The sequence below is a fragment of the Anomaloglossus baeobatrachus genome, chromosome 4 (assembly GCF_048569485.1).
Source record: "Anomaloglossus baeobatrachus isolate aAnoBae1 chromosome 4, aAnoBae1.hap1, whole genome shotgun sequence".
Classification (NCBI taxonomy): domain Eukaryota; kingdom Metazoa; phylum Chordata; class Amphibia; order Anura; family Aromobatidae; genus Anomaloglossus; species Anomaloglossus baeobatrachus.
The window spans coordinates 558473894-558487093 of NC_134356.1; positions in this window are offsets into that span (position 1 = coordinate 558473894).

Consider the following 13200-nt stretch of genomic DNA (forward strand, 5'->3'; position numbering starts at 1 on the left):
CACCTCTATCCTGACTGAGTGCACGCCATACAGAATCTAATAGGGTTAACAATGTGACACGATACTGACTAAGCAACCTTAAACCCAGATGCACACTTCTACTTGATGTCATTTGTGGACACCCACATGTAGTCATTCACACACAGGTCAGGACCTAAACATTTATTACCACGCATGTGCTTGTTGGAAACAGGTAACCTCTCAGAAGGACCGACAACAGAGGAATCACCACTAGACTGCACAACCTTTAGGGGAACCAAGTACCAGGATTTTCGTATGTACCCTAAAGCCAGTGCTATACTGGCACTATCAGGCAGATTATCTACATACGATTACTGGTCAGCTCGGATGTTTAGGCTTTCAAATTCAAGAACGTGAAGTTTAAAAATTCATCAGCTTTTTGAGTGACAGTTTCACTGCAGCAGATCATAACAGGGTGGGTTATGCACATGGATTCCCACGCCCCCTGCTGCCTGTTCCTCCCTCTCTCTCTGTCTCTATGCTAATTTTTCTATTCAGTAAGATGGCGTCGGAGTTGGCATCTGCGCATAGCGCTTATCTCGAGCGTCATCTTTCTGAAACCCGTGTTACCCCGTTATTATATTCTTGTGGCTGAGAGGGCGACGCATGCTCCCTTGCATCTTCTGCTCTCTTGTGACAGCGGGAGCGCACGCGGTCACAACAGAAGACGAGACCAGTTGATCAGAGAACACCGTGCTGCCCCAAGACACCTGCCAGCGCCAGGTTGAAGAAGAAAGCAGAGAGAAGACAGAAGACCAGGATCGTGGAGGGGTGAGAGGGAGTAATAAAGATGGAGCTCCTAAGTGTGTCTGTGTATTTATTTCTAATACAGTATTTTTTCTGTGTGTGGTGTCTTTTTTTTAACACTTTATTGGAGATTCTTAATGGCCGGGTCAAGCTTGACCTGACATTAAGAATCTCTGGCCTAATACTAGCTGGTAAAACAAAGCTGGTATTAACCCCTTATTACCCAGCGTACCGCCCGGCATCAGGGACGCTGGAAGAGTTGGATACAGCGCCAGAAGATGGCACTTCTATGAAAGCACCATTTTCTGGGGTGGCTGCAGGCTGCAATATGCAGTGGGGGGCCCAGAAAGCTTGGGCCACCTTGCGCTGCGGATCCGGTCCCCAGCTGAAATAATTAAAAAAAGGGCTTCCCTATATTTTTGGTTCCAAACCAGGTACAAATAGGCAGCTGGGGATTGGGGGCAGCCCGTACCTGCCTGCTGTACCTGGCTAGCATCCAAAAATAAGGTGAAGCCCACGTCATTTTTTTTTTTAGTTTTTTGGCATAAAACTTAAAAAAAATAAAAGGGCTTCCCTGGATTTTGCAATGCCAGTGAAGTTAACAGCAAGCAGTGGGGGGTTAGCAACCAGTAGCTGCTTGAATTACCCTTAGCTAGCAATAGAAAATGCAGTGGAAGCCTATGCATTTTTTTACCCCTAACCCTAGAATTAGGGTTATGTGTTTGGGGGTTTTATTTTGTTTTTTTTAATGATTTTTGAAAAAAAAAAAATCGACATGGGCTTTGCCATATTTTTGTATGCCAACCAGGTATAGCAGGCAGGTATAGGCTGCCCCAAACCCCCAGGGCTGGGAACCAAAAATAAAGGGAAGCCCTTTTTTTTTATTATTTCATGAATTTCATGAAATAATAAAAAAAAAAACGTTGTGGGCTTCGCCCAACTTTTGTGCCCAGCCAGGTACAACTAGGCAGCTGGGGACTGGAATCCACAGCGCAGGGTGGGCCAAGCTTTCTGGGGCCCCCAGCTGCAAGTTGCAGCCTGCAGCCGCCCCAGAAGATGGCGCTTTCATAGAAGCGTCATCTTCTGACACTGTATCAACTCTTACAGCGGCCCTGGTGCCGGGTGGCATGCTGAGTAATAAGGGGTTCATACCAGCTTTGTTTTACCAGGTGGTATTAAGCTAGAGATTCTTAATGTCAGGCCAAGTTTGACCCGGCCATTAACAATCTCTAAGAAAGGGTTAAAAAAAGACACCACACAGAGAAAAAATACTGTATTAGAAATAAATACACAGACACGCTTAGGGACTCCATCTTTATTACTCCCTCTCACCCCTCCATCCTGGTCTTCTGTTTTCTTTCTTCTGTCTTCTTCAATTTGGTGCTGGCAGGTGTCTTGGGGTGGCACGGTGTCCTCCGATCAGCTGATCTCCCCTTCTGTTGTGACCACGCGCGCTCCTGCGGTCACAAGAGAGCAGAAGATGCGGGGATGCATGCGCCGCCCTCTCAGTTGGGAGATTAGAATAGCCGGGGGTAACACGATATTAACAAAGATGGCGCTGGAGATAAGCGCTATGCGCAGGCGCCAACTCCGATGCCATCTTAATGAATAGTAAAATTAGCATAGACAACAGATGGAGGGAGGAACAGGCAGGTGGGGGGCAAGAATCCAGATGAATACCCACCCGGTTGCAATTGTCAATCAAGAAGCTGCTGAATTTATAAACTTCACTTTCTTGGATTTGAAAGCCTAAACATCTGAGCTGACCACTAATGGTATGTAGATAATCTGCCTGATAGTGCTAGTATAGCACTGGCTTTACCTTATATACGAAAATCCTGATGATTGGTTCCCTTTAAACTCAGGAAAAACGGCCACCCTCCTCTGACCACCTCTCCAGGGTGAATACCAAGGTCTATTATTAACCTCCGATCAGCTGTTCTCCCCTTCTGTTGTGACTGCGCGCGCTCCCGCGGTCACAAGAGAGCAGAAGATGTGAGGGTGCATGCGCCGCCCTCTCAGTCGGAAGATTAGAATAGCAGGGGGTAACACAATATTCACAAAGATGGCGCCGGAGATAAGCACTATGCGCAGGTGCCAACTCTGATGCCATCTTAATGAATAGTAAAATTAGCATAGACAACAGATGGAGGGAGGAACAGGCGGCTGGAGGGCGGGAATCCAGATGAATACCCACCCAGTTGCAATTGTCAATCAAGAAGCTGCTGAATTTATAAACTTCACTTTCTTGGATTTGAAAGCCTAAACATCTGAGCTGACCACTAATGGTATGTAGATAATCTGCCTGATAGTGCTAGTATAGCACTGGCTTTACCTTATATATGAAAATCCTCATGATTGGTTTCATTTAAACTCAGGAAACACGGCCACCCTACTCTGCTCTGACCACCTCTCCAGGGTGAATACCAAGGTCTATTAGTAACCTGAGGCATGTGAAGGTAAACACCACTTCACCCTGAATTAGCCTTAAAGACTTCAGTAGGAAAAATGGGTGTTATGAAGGAAATATAGACACTCTGGTCATCTCTCTCCACACGACCAGGGGAATGATGTTACAACCTTACACTCTGGAATAAGGACCACTCTCCTCCGACCACCTATCCAGAGGGGATACCGAGGTCTAGAATTAACCTAAGGAGTGGAAAGGTTAACACCACTTCTCTCCTTAGAGACTTCAGTAGGAAAGACGGGTGTTACTGAGGAAATATACAAGCTCTGATTGCCTCCCTACACACGAAGCGTTCCGGCGTCTCTGATTGGTTACCCTCACACTAGCTATCTGAGTCCCCAAAGTGGAGTGTAAAATTAAATAAATAATTGGGAAAAATGGCATACAGTCCCCCCGTATTTCGATACCCAACGCAGATAAAGCAGACATGTGGAGGCTGCAGACTACAGCTGTGTGTGTTATCTTGGTTGTGTATCAAAATATGACCCCATGCATTATTTAATTGAAAAAACACATACAGCCCCCCCCACCACCAATTTTGATGCCGAGGGAACATAGGTGGCTGGGGGATGGTATTCTCAGGATAGGAAGGCCTTCCCAAACCTAAAAATAGCAGTCTGCAGCCATCCCAGAATTGACGCATCCATAAGATGTGCCAGTCCTGAAACTTACACGGCTCATTCCGATTGCCCTGGAGCAGTAGCAATCAGGGTAATATAAGGGGTTAATGACAGCTGTGATTTCGGGTTAATGATAGCTGTGATTTTTCAAAAAATCATACCGGTCATGAAGCCCAATGACTTAATTTCTCTAATTTATTAAGCCTTAAAACACTCCTGCACGTCCGACATAATCCACACCACAACATCCCATTATAATCCTGGCTCTGCTACATGCTGAGGTCGCAGTGGATGGTCACATTAGAAAATCTGAACGATCACTGAAGCCTGCGGGACACAATGATGAAGCTACCGCTGTGAGAGTGGTGATGTCATCGAGCTCACCTGAGGTCACAGCTGTTGGTTCCCACGGTACTGTCACTTTGAATTGTGTTCTCAGAGTTTTTCTCTGGCATATATTTTTTCTTTACTGTCTAGCGATGTTTTGGCATGAGCTGCGCCATTATAGGACTGGGACGACCCAATAATGCATGCTCTACCCTCCTTTCTGATCGCATTTCGTCAAGTGTTTGATAAACCTGGTCGCATTCACTCAGCTGCTGATTGCATACTGCAGCTAAGACAACGGATTAACTCAGTGGGGTATTATGCCATCCCGTTTTGTACTCTGTCTGCTGAATTGGTCTGCAAGAAGGGATTTTTCCTGCCTGTCTTCTACACTAGCCTGTAATTTCAAAGATAAACTTGCTTGCAGGGATTTACCTTCTTGACTTGAAGATTTAATCTCCCTAGCTACTCGTGAAGACTTAAGTCTTAAAGAACGATCTAGGGAAAAAATACTCTGGATTCCCATGCCTCTCTTCCAAAAGCATCTTCAATATCCTCCCCCAGACCGGCCACACAAGAACCTTTGCAAATTGGTTGGAAGAAATTGTCGCTGGCCGAAAGATCTGGCCATTACAAACTGAAGGCCAAACAGATAAAAGTCAGCACCTAGGCGAGAGAGGAGGTGTCACCCTGAGGATAACTTTGTTCTCCAATAAAGATAAATTATTTGGGACTATGTCTGTTTCCTTTTATTCCTCGGTGCTTATGTTATGCCCTGGCAAAACCATGTAGTCACAGAGGTTGTACAAATCTCTCAGGTACAATACTCCATCTTCCTTGGCATGCCAACACAAAACCCACACCCAGGTGCACAACACCAGGCAGTAAAGCCTAGTCACCCCCCATGACAATAGGGACACACCAGTGGGCGGGACCAGGCGGATGGGACGCCCACCTAGGGGTCCTGAGGTGTCAGGGGGGGAACCAAGTAGTCAAGTACTGACAGTTGACAGTGGAGGAGTGTGAAGTGACAGCAGAGTCAGGGGTTGGGGCCCCTGGACTATCGGACTAGGTGGCAGACGGCAAGCAGGACCACAGGCGACGGAGATCCAGTCGCGGGAGACCTAAAGTGGACTGGGGAAGGGTTGTAGCCCACCAGTGCCGACAGTGGGAATCCGGTCCGGATGCCATGCACAGACGGGGTGCCTGGACCTTAGGGCGAGGAAGGTTTCAAGCCCCTTGTTAATTGACCAGCCGGGGACAAGGTTTCAGGCCTTGTTCCACAGTAAGCCCAGAGAGCGAAACGGAAGTCCAACGCGGGGGATAGGGTGTCCGCCAGAACCCACAGAGATCCCAAGGGTCATATTTCACGGGCCACAGCTCCCAACATACAAAGTACCGGGAGTGTACTTCCCCGTTTCAAGCGGAGTTGTCCCATTGAAGACAAAAACACTGAGTGCAAGAGAAAGGGATCCATGTTTGCTACACCAGGGTGTGGGACCCGAATACACCCGCCGGAGGCAACCGGTCACTGGCAATTTGGTTTACCACTGGACTCTGTGTGCAATTCTTTGGAACTGTGAGTACATCATTCATCCCCGGTCCAACCCTGCATGATGCTCTCGGCAGCCATCACTCCCGTACACTTGGGTCCCGGGACTACACCTCCCCTACCCGTGGAGGGGATTCCATCCTGCTGCCCTGCTCCATCAGCCCCGGGCGTCCCATCACCAGGCAGCGGCGATGCAACCCACGGGTGGAGTTACTGACAAACCAATCCCCTGTAAATACCCCCTTCCTACGGTTGTGAGGACGGACGGCTGTATGAGCCCGTGTCCGGCTACCACTCGAGCCATAGCAACAAACCCGGATCCGAGCAGCCCCTGCAGCTGCCCGGCCCCCGTCCGCAACACTTACAAGACAAGCATTTTTTTATTCTGGTGGAGCAGAGAATTTCATGGATTTTTCTTTGGCAAAAAAGCTAAAATTTCCTAATGTTCCCCTTTTGGCGCATCTAAAGCTAATCTCGGCAAATGGATCTGCAAGATTGGTGCCACTACATGTTGAAGTAATTTCTTTTTTAATTTTGCCACTTTCTGATGCACTGGTGCTTTTGGGACTTCTGTGGCTACGGCTTCATTGTCTATTCATTGACTGATCCACTGACTAGATTACCCAGTGGGGTCCATCTTGCTTTTGCAATTGCCTCAAAACTCTACCTCAACCTCCTCTTGCAGAACTCTGCTCGGCATCTACTTCCTCCTGTCTTCTCCAAGCAATGGCCAAGACAATGTTGCCTTATCGGCTGTATGACTGTACTATCTATTCCCATTCTTTCAGGCATGGAACCAACCAGAGGTAGAGTTTATCATATATTTCTACCAGAGATTGAGGCAATATTAGCCTAAATTTAAGAAAACCTTGAGAAGGGATTTGTCTATAAAGCTGGTGTCACACATAACGACGACGACAACGACGTCGCTGCTACGTCACCATTTTCTGTGACGTTGCAGCGACGTCCCGTCGCTGTCGCTGTGTGTGACATCCAGCAACGACCTGGCCCCTGCTGTGAGGTCGCCGGTCGTTGCTGAATGTCCAGCTTCATTTTTTGGTCGTCACTCTCCCGCTGTGACACACACATCGCTGTGTGTGACAGCGAGAGAGCGACGAAATGAAGCGATCAGGAGCCGGCACTGGCAGCTGCGGTAAGCTGTAACCAGCGTAAACATCGGGTAACCAAGGGAAGACCTTTCCCTGGTTACCCGATGTTTACGCTGGTTACCAGCCTCCGCTCTTGCTGCCAGTGCCGGCTCCTGCACTGTGACATGTGGCTGCAGTATGCATCGGGTAATTAACCCGATGTATACTGTAGCAAGGAGAGCAAGGAGCCAGCGCTAAGCAGTGCGCGCGGCTCCTTGCTCTCTGCACTGTGACATGTAGCTGCAGCACACATTGGGTTAATTAACCCGATGTGTACTGTACCTAGGAGAGCAAGGAGCCAGCGCTAAGCGCGGCTCCCTGCTCTCTGCACATGTAGCACAGCGACGTTATGATCGCTGCTTCTGCTGTGTTTGACAGCTAAGCAGCGATCATAACAGCGACTTACAAGGTCGCTGTTACGTCACCGAAAATGGTGACGTAACAGCGACGTCGTTGTCGCTGTCGCTTAGTGTGACACCAGCTTAAGTCTTCATCCCCAGCCAGTGCAGGATTCTTCTTCATTAAAAAGAAAGATTGCTCTCTGAGACCATGCATACATTATTGAATAAAATCACTCTGACCGCGCACTAGTAACTGTGTGCTTTATTTTGGCTGTGCATCAAAATACGAGGGACCCCACATTAGATAAATAATTTTTATAAAGGCATGGGGTCCCCCCCATTTTGATACTCAGCGCAGATAAAGCGTAAAGTTGGGTCTGGTATTATCAGACTGGTGAGGCTCATGGTTATTGGCCCCTCCCAACCTAAAAATAGCAGCCCGCAGCCGCCCCAAAATTGGCACATCCATTAGAAGCCCCAATACTGGCACTTATCTGGCTCATACCGATTGCCCTGGAGTGGTGACAATCAGGTTAGTATAAGGGGTGACAGCTGTGATTTGTCGAAAAATCACAGCTGTCACAAAGACCTGGATTAGTAATGGGTAGGGGTCTATGAGAACCCCCATCACTAATTGTCTAAGTAAAAAAAAATAAGCACAAAACACAGAGAAAATCCTTTATTAACCCAAAAAACACCCCTGCATATCCAAGATAATCCACACCACAATCTCCCAAGACGATTCCTGGTCTGCTACATCCTGAGTTCGCAGTGCTCAGTCACATTAGAAAATGCAGCCTTCGGGACACACTGACAGAGCCACAGCTGTGAGAGTGGTCATGTCAGTGAGTTCAACTGAGGTCACAGCTGTCAGTTCCCACGGTAGTCCAGCTGTGATCTCAGGTAAACTCACCTGAGGAGAACTCATTGAACTCAATTCCAGATTACTGGTTTAAAATATGTGCACACGTTCAGTATTTGGTTGCAGAAATTTCTGCACCAAATCTGCATCTCTTGGCAGATAAATGAGTCAGAAACGTGTAAAAAACACCCTGCATTTTGGGGTCTTTTTTTCTGCCAGGAGATGCAGATTTGGTGCCGAAATTTATGCAACAAAACTTAATGTGTGCACATAGCCTAATCCAGTAATCAGGCATTAAGTTCAATGAGTTCACCTGAGGTTTGATAATTGAGTTCACATGAGGTGAAATCATTGAGTTCACCTGAGGACACAGCTGGGTTACCATGGTAACTGACAGCTGTGACTTCAAGTGCACTCACCTGAGGTGAACTCATTGAACTCAGTGAACTAACTTAAGGTGAACTCATTGAACTCAATCCTGTATTATAATCCGGCATTGAGTTCAATAGTGCTGGATTACCTGATTACCCAGTACCATTGAACTCAATGCCAGATTACTGGAATGCACACGCATTTAAGTCAATAATCAGGTAGTCCAGGACCATTGAACTCATGCCGGATTACCGGAATTTAGTTCAATGAGGTTTAATAAGCAGACTCAGAAACAGTGTGACAGCCACAGGAAACTCAGTAAGTATAACTGTCCTGTTTTAATTACCATTTGCTTCCTTTTGCAGCCCCTTAGCCCTTTATCTGAGGGGCGAACTCGAACAGTAACACAGACTTCCATGAGAAGTTCTTGTTCGGGGTCCAGATACTAGGTGTCCGGGAAGGGTCCCAAACTTTACGGTTTGGGTTCGCCCATCACTAGTCATCTTAATATTACAGTTTTGCCTAATTAAACAATCAGTAAAGATCCTATTGAGAAAGTTGCGCACTGCTGAGAATTGCACTGTGATTACAATAACTGTTCTTTGTAATAGATTATCAGAGCTGGCTCTTCTATTCCAGAGAGTATGTTCCAATATCAAAATGCTGACTTTAAACTTTTGCACTTGTGAGAATGTCTCTATGCCTTTTTCAGCCTTTTTTTCCCTGCGAGTTAGTACTATTGATTCCACACACCTGAGGGTCAGACATATAATCAATGCCCCCTCTGACCTCTTCCTGTGTCCGGGCCTGCAGGGGGCTGAGAAACAAGCGGTGAACGCAACAATTCCTGTCTCACCTTTCCTCACGACAATTCTTTACTGGGAAGAAAAAGCTGCACGCCTCAGAACGCCTTCATCTGACAGCACTGAGAATAACAAAGAGGACACAGATCAATGCTGTAATCTGTGGAGCACTACAAAGCACTGATTGCTTTACAGGTTCTATAGGAAAGGAGGTTGACGATACCGTTTGGTGGGTACAATAGAGATTCATGGACTGAGTAGTGAAATTTCATTACTTACATAGTACTTGCAATTAACTTTAATGTTCCTTTTAATCTATACTCATGAAACGAGCACCTGAAAAACCTTAAGGAACACTCCAGGTCTGAATATATTTTTACACAATTGTAACAAAAGAGAAATCTACATAAATGTTGAGAAAATTTGCATATGCATTACTTACATTCTGCGCTGATTTAAGTCATGTGATTCTTTTTTCTCTAGTTCAAATTCAAAGTAAAGCTGGTGTCACACACAGCGACAACGACAACGACGTCGCTGCTACGTCACCATTTTCTGTGACGTTGCAGCGACGTCCCGTCGCTGTCGCTGTGTGTGACATCCAGCAACGACCTGGCCCCTGCTGTGAGGTCGCCGGTCGTTGCTGAATGTCCAGCTTCATTTTTTGGTCGTCACTCTCCCGCTGTGACACACACATCGCTGTGTGTGACAGCGAGAGAGCGACGAAATGAAGCGAGCAGGAGCCGGCACTGGCAGCTGCGGTAAGCTGTAACCAGCGTAAACATCGGGTAACCAAGGGAAGACCTTTCCCTGGTTACACGATGTTTACGCTGGTTACCAGCCTCCGCTCTTGCTGCCAGTGCCGGCTCCTGCTGTCTGCACATGTGGCTGCAGTACGCATCGGGTAATTAACCCGATGTATACTGTAGCAAGGAGAGCAAGGAGCCAGCGCTAAGCAGTGCGCGCGGCTCCCTGCTCTCTGAACTGTGACATGTAGCTGCAGCACACATCGGGTTAATTAACCCGATGTGTACTGTACCTAGGAGAGCAAGGAGCCAGCGCTAAGCGCGGCTCCCTGCTCTCTGAACATGTAGCACAGCGACGTTATGATCGCTGCTGCGTCGCTGTGTTTGACAGCTAAGCAGCGATCATAACAGCGACTTACAAGGTCGCTGTTACGTCACCGAAAATGGTGACGTAACAGCGACGTCGTTGTCGCTGTCGTTTAGTGTGAACCCAGCTTTAGTTTCAATATATGAGTGATTACTAATGATGATTGGATTATTTGACCCTAAAATGAGATAGACCTGACTACAAAGCTTCATCTCCAGATTGTACATTTAGGGCTCTGTTCACAGCCTCTGACAGTTTTGATGGAAGGAATTGTACCATATGTAGTCCATTCTACTTATCAAAAATCATAAACCGCAAACAAATCTATACAAAGTCAATAGGATCCATACGGGAGCAATGATAGTCATTGTCCCAGGAATTTGGCTATGCACAATTACTTCCATATCAAGCAGAAACCACCATACAAAGATGAACAGAGCTTAGCTTTACATCAAGAAGTGATTAATTTATCTGCTTATTCAACTTTAGCTCCTGCTAATAATTGCGAATAAAACAATATGATTAGAGTTGAGCGAGTACCTAACTATTCGGACTCACTATACTCATAACGAGTACTATCTAATACTCATGTATTTGTTCCGAATAGTGTGTGCAATGCAAGTCAATGGGGAAAAACTCGCAAAATAACAAATAACCCGAATTCCGCAACATTCGCTACTCGCATGAATAGTACAGCATATGGGTTACCCGTTACATTGCGAGTTTTTCCCCATTGACTTGAATTGCACATGCTATTCGAAATGAGTACGCGAGTATTAGACAGTACTCGTTATGAGTATAGCAAGTACCAATAGTTAGGTACTCGCTCAACTCTAAATATGATGCTTCTTTACATGTGATTTATTCTAAATCGCACTGTATGTAATATCATACACGCATAGAAGTGACGAACGTTAACATTGTGCATACCACTAGACAGTTGTGCCTGCTAAAAACCTTTTTAATTGTAGGACCATATAGTCTTAGCATTAACAGACAAATTTGCCAACCTTACAATCTAATTTTTGTACACCAACAGACTTTCAAACCTGATTTCAAAACTAGTCATCTGTGAAACTTTACACACTGCAATGAAGTTACAACCCAATCATCCACAAGTAACCGTCAACTTAGATGCAGGACAATTCCCAAGACTTGGTTCTCAGAATAGTCACAGTTGAAAAGTGAAGAATGATGGATAATCCACCAGGAGATCAATGAGAATGTGACAGTCTAGAGTATGAAATGGTAGCCGGAAATGGGTAAATGTCAGAGCCAGAAGTAGAAGCACCAGGCAGATGATCCAAGGGAAAAATTCAGCAACAAAGCCAATGGCAGAATGAATTCTCAAGGCAATAAATACACTGTGTGCAGAATTATTAGGCAAGTTGTATTTTAGAGGATTTTTTTATTATTGATCAACAACTATGTTCTCAATCAACCCTAAAAACTCATAAATATCAAAGCTTAATATTTTTGGAAGTTGGAGTGTTTGGGTTTTTTTAGATTTGGGTATCTTAGCAGGATATCTGTTTGTGCAGGTAACTATTACTGTGCAGAATTATTACTTAATAAAACCAAATATATTCCCATCTCACTTGTTTATTTTCACCAGGTAAACCAATATAACTGCACAAAATTTAGAAATAAACATTTCTGACATGCAAAAACAAAACCCAAAAAAGTAGTGACCAATATAGCCACCATTCTTTATGAAGACACTCAACAGCCTACCATCCATAGATTCTGTCAGTTGCTTGATCTGTTTATGATCAACATTGCGTGCAGCAGCCACCACAGCCTCCCAGACACTGTTCCGAGAGGTGTACTGTTTTCCCACCCTGTAGATCTTATATTTTATGAGGGACCACAGGTTCTGTGTAGGGTTCAGATCAGGTGAACAAGTCGGCCATGTCATTATTTTTTCATCTTTTAGATCTTTACTGGCCAGCCACGCTGTGGAGTAGTTGGATGCATGTGATGGAGCATTGTCCTGCATAAAAATCCTGTTTTTCTTGAACGATACTGACTTCTTCCTGTACCACGGCTTGAAGAAGTTACCTTCCAGAAACTGGCAGTAGGTCTGGGAATGGAGCATCACTCCATCCTCAACCCGAAAATGTCCCACAAGTTCATCTTTGATGATTCCAGCCCATATCAGTACCCCACATCCACCTTGCTGGCAGTCTGAGTTGGAATGGAGCTCTCTGCCCTCTACTGATCCAGCCTCTGGCCCATCCATCTGGCCCATCAAGAGTCACTCTCATTTTATCAGTCCATAAAACCTTTGAAAATGAGTCTTAAGATATTTCTTGGCCCAGTCTTGACCTTTTATCTTATGTTTCTTGTTCAAAGGTGGTTGTTTTTCAGCCTTCCTTACCTTGGCCATGTCCCTGAGTGTGGCACACCTTGTGCTTTTTGATACTTCAGTAATGTTGCAGCTCTGAAATATGGCGGCACTGGTGGCAAATGGCATCTTGGCAGCTTCACACTTGATTTTCCTCAATTTATGGGCAGTTATTTTGCACCTTTTTTGCCCAACACGCTTCTTGTGACCCTGTTGGCTATTTGCCATGAAACGCTTGATTGTTCAGTGATCACGCTTCAAAGGTTTGGCAATTTCAAGACTACTGCATCACTCTGCAAGACATATCACAATTTTGGACTTTTCAGAGCCCGTCAAATCTTTCCTCTGACCCATTTTGCCAAAGGAAAGGAAGTTGCCTAATAATTAAGCACACCTTATATAGGGTGTTGATGTCATTACACTACACCCCTCTTCATTACAGAGATGCACATCACCTGATTTGCTTAATTGGTAGTT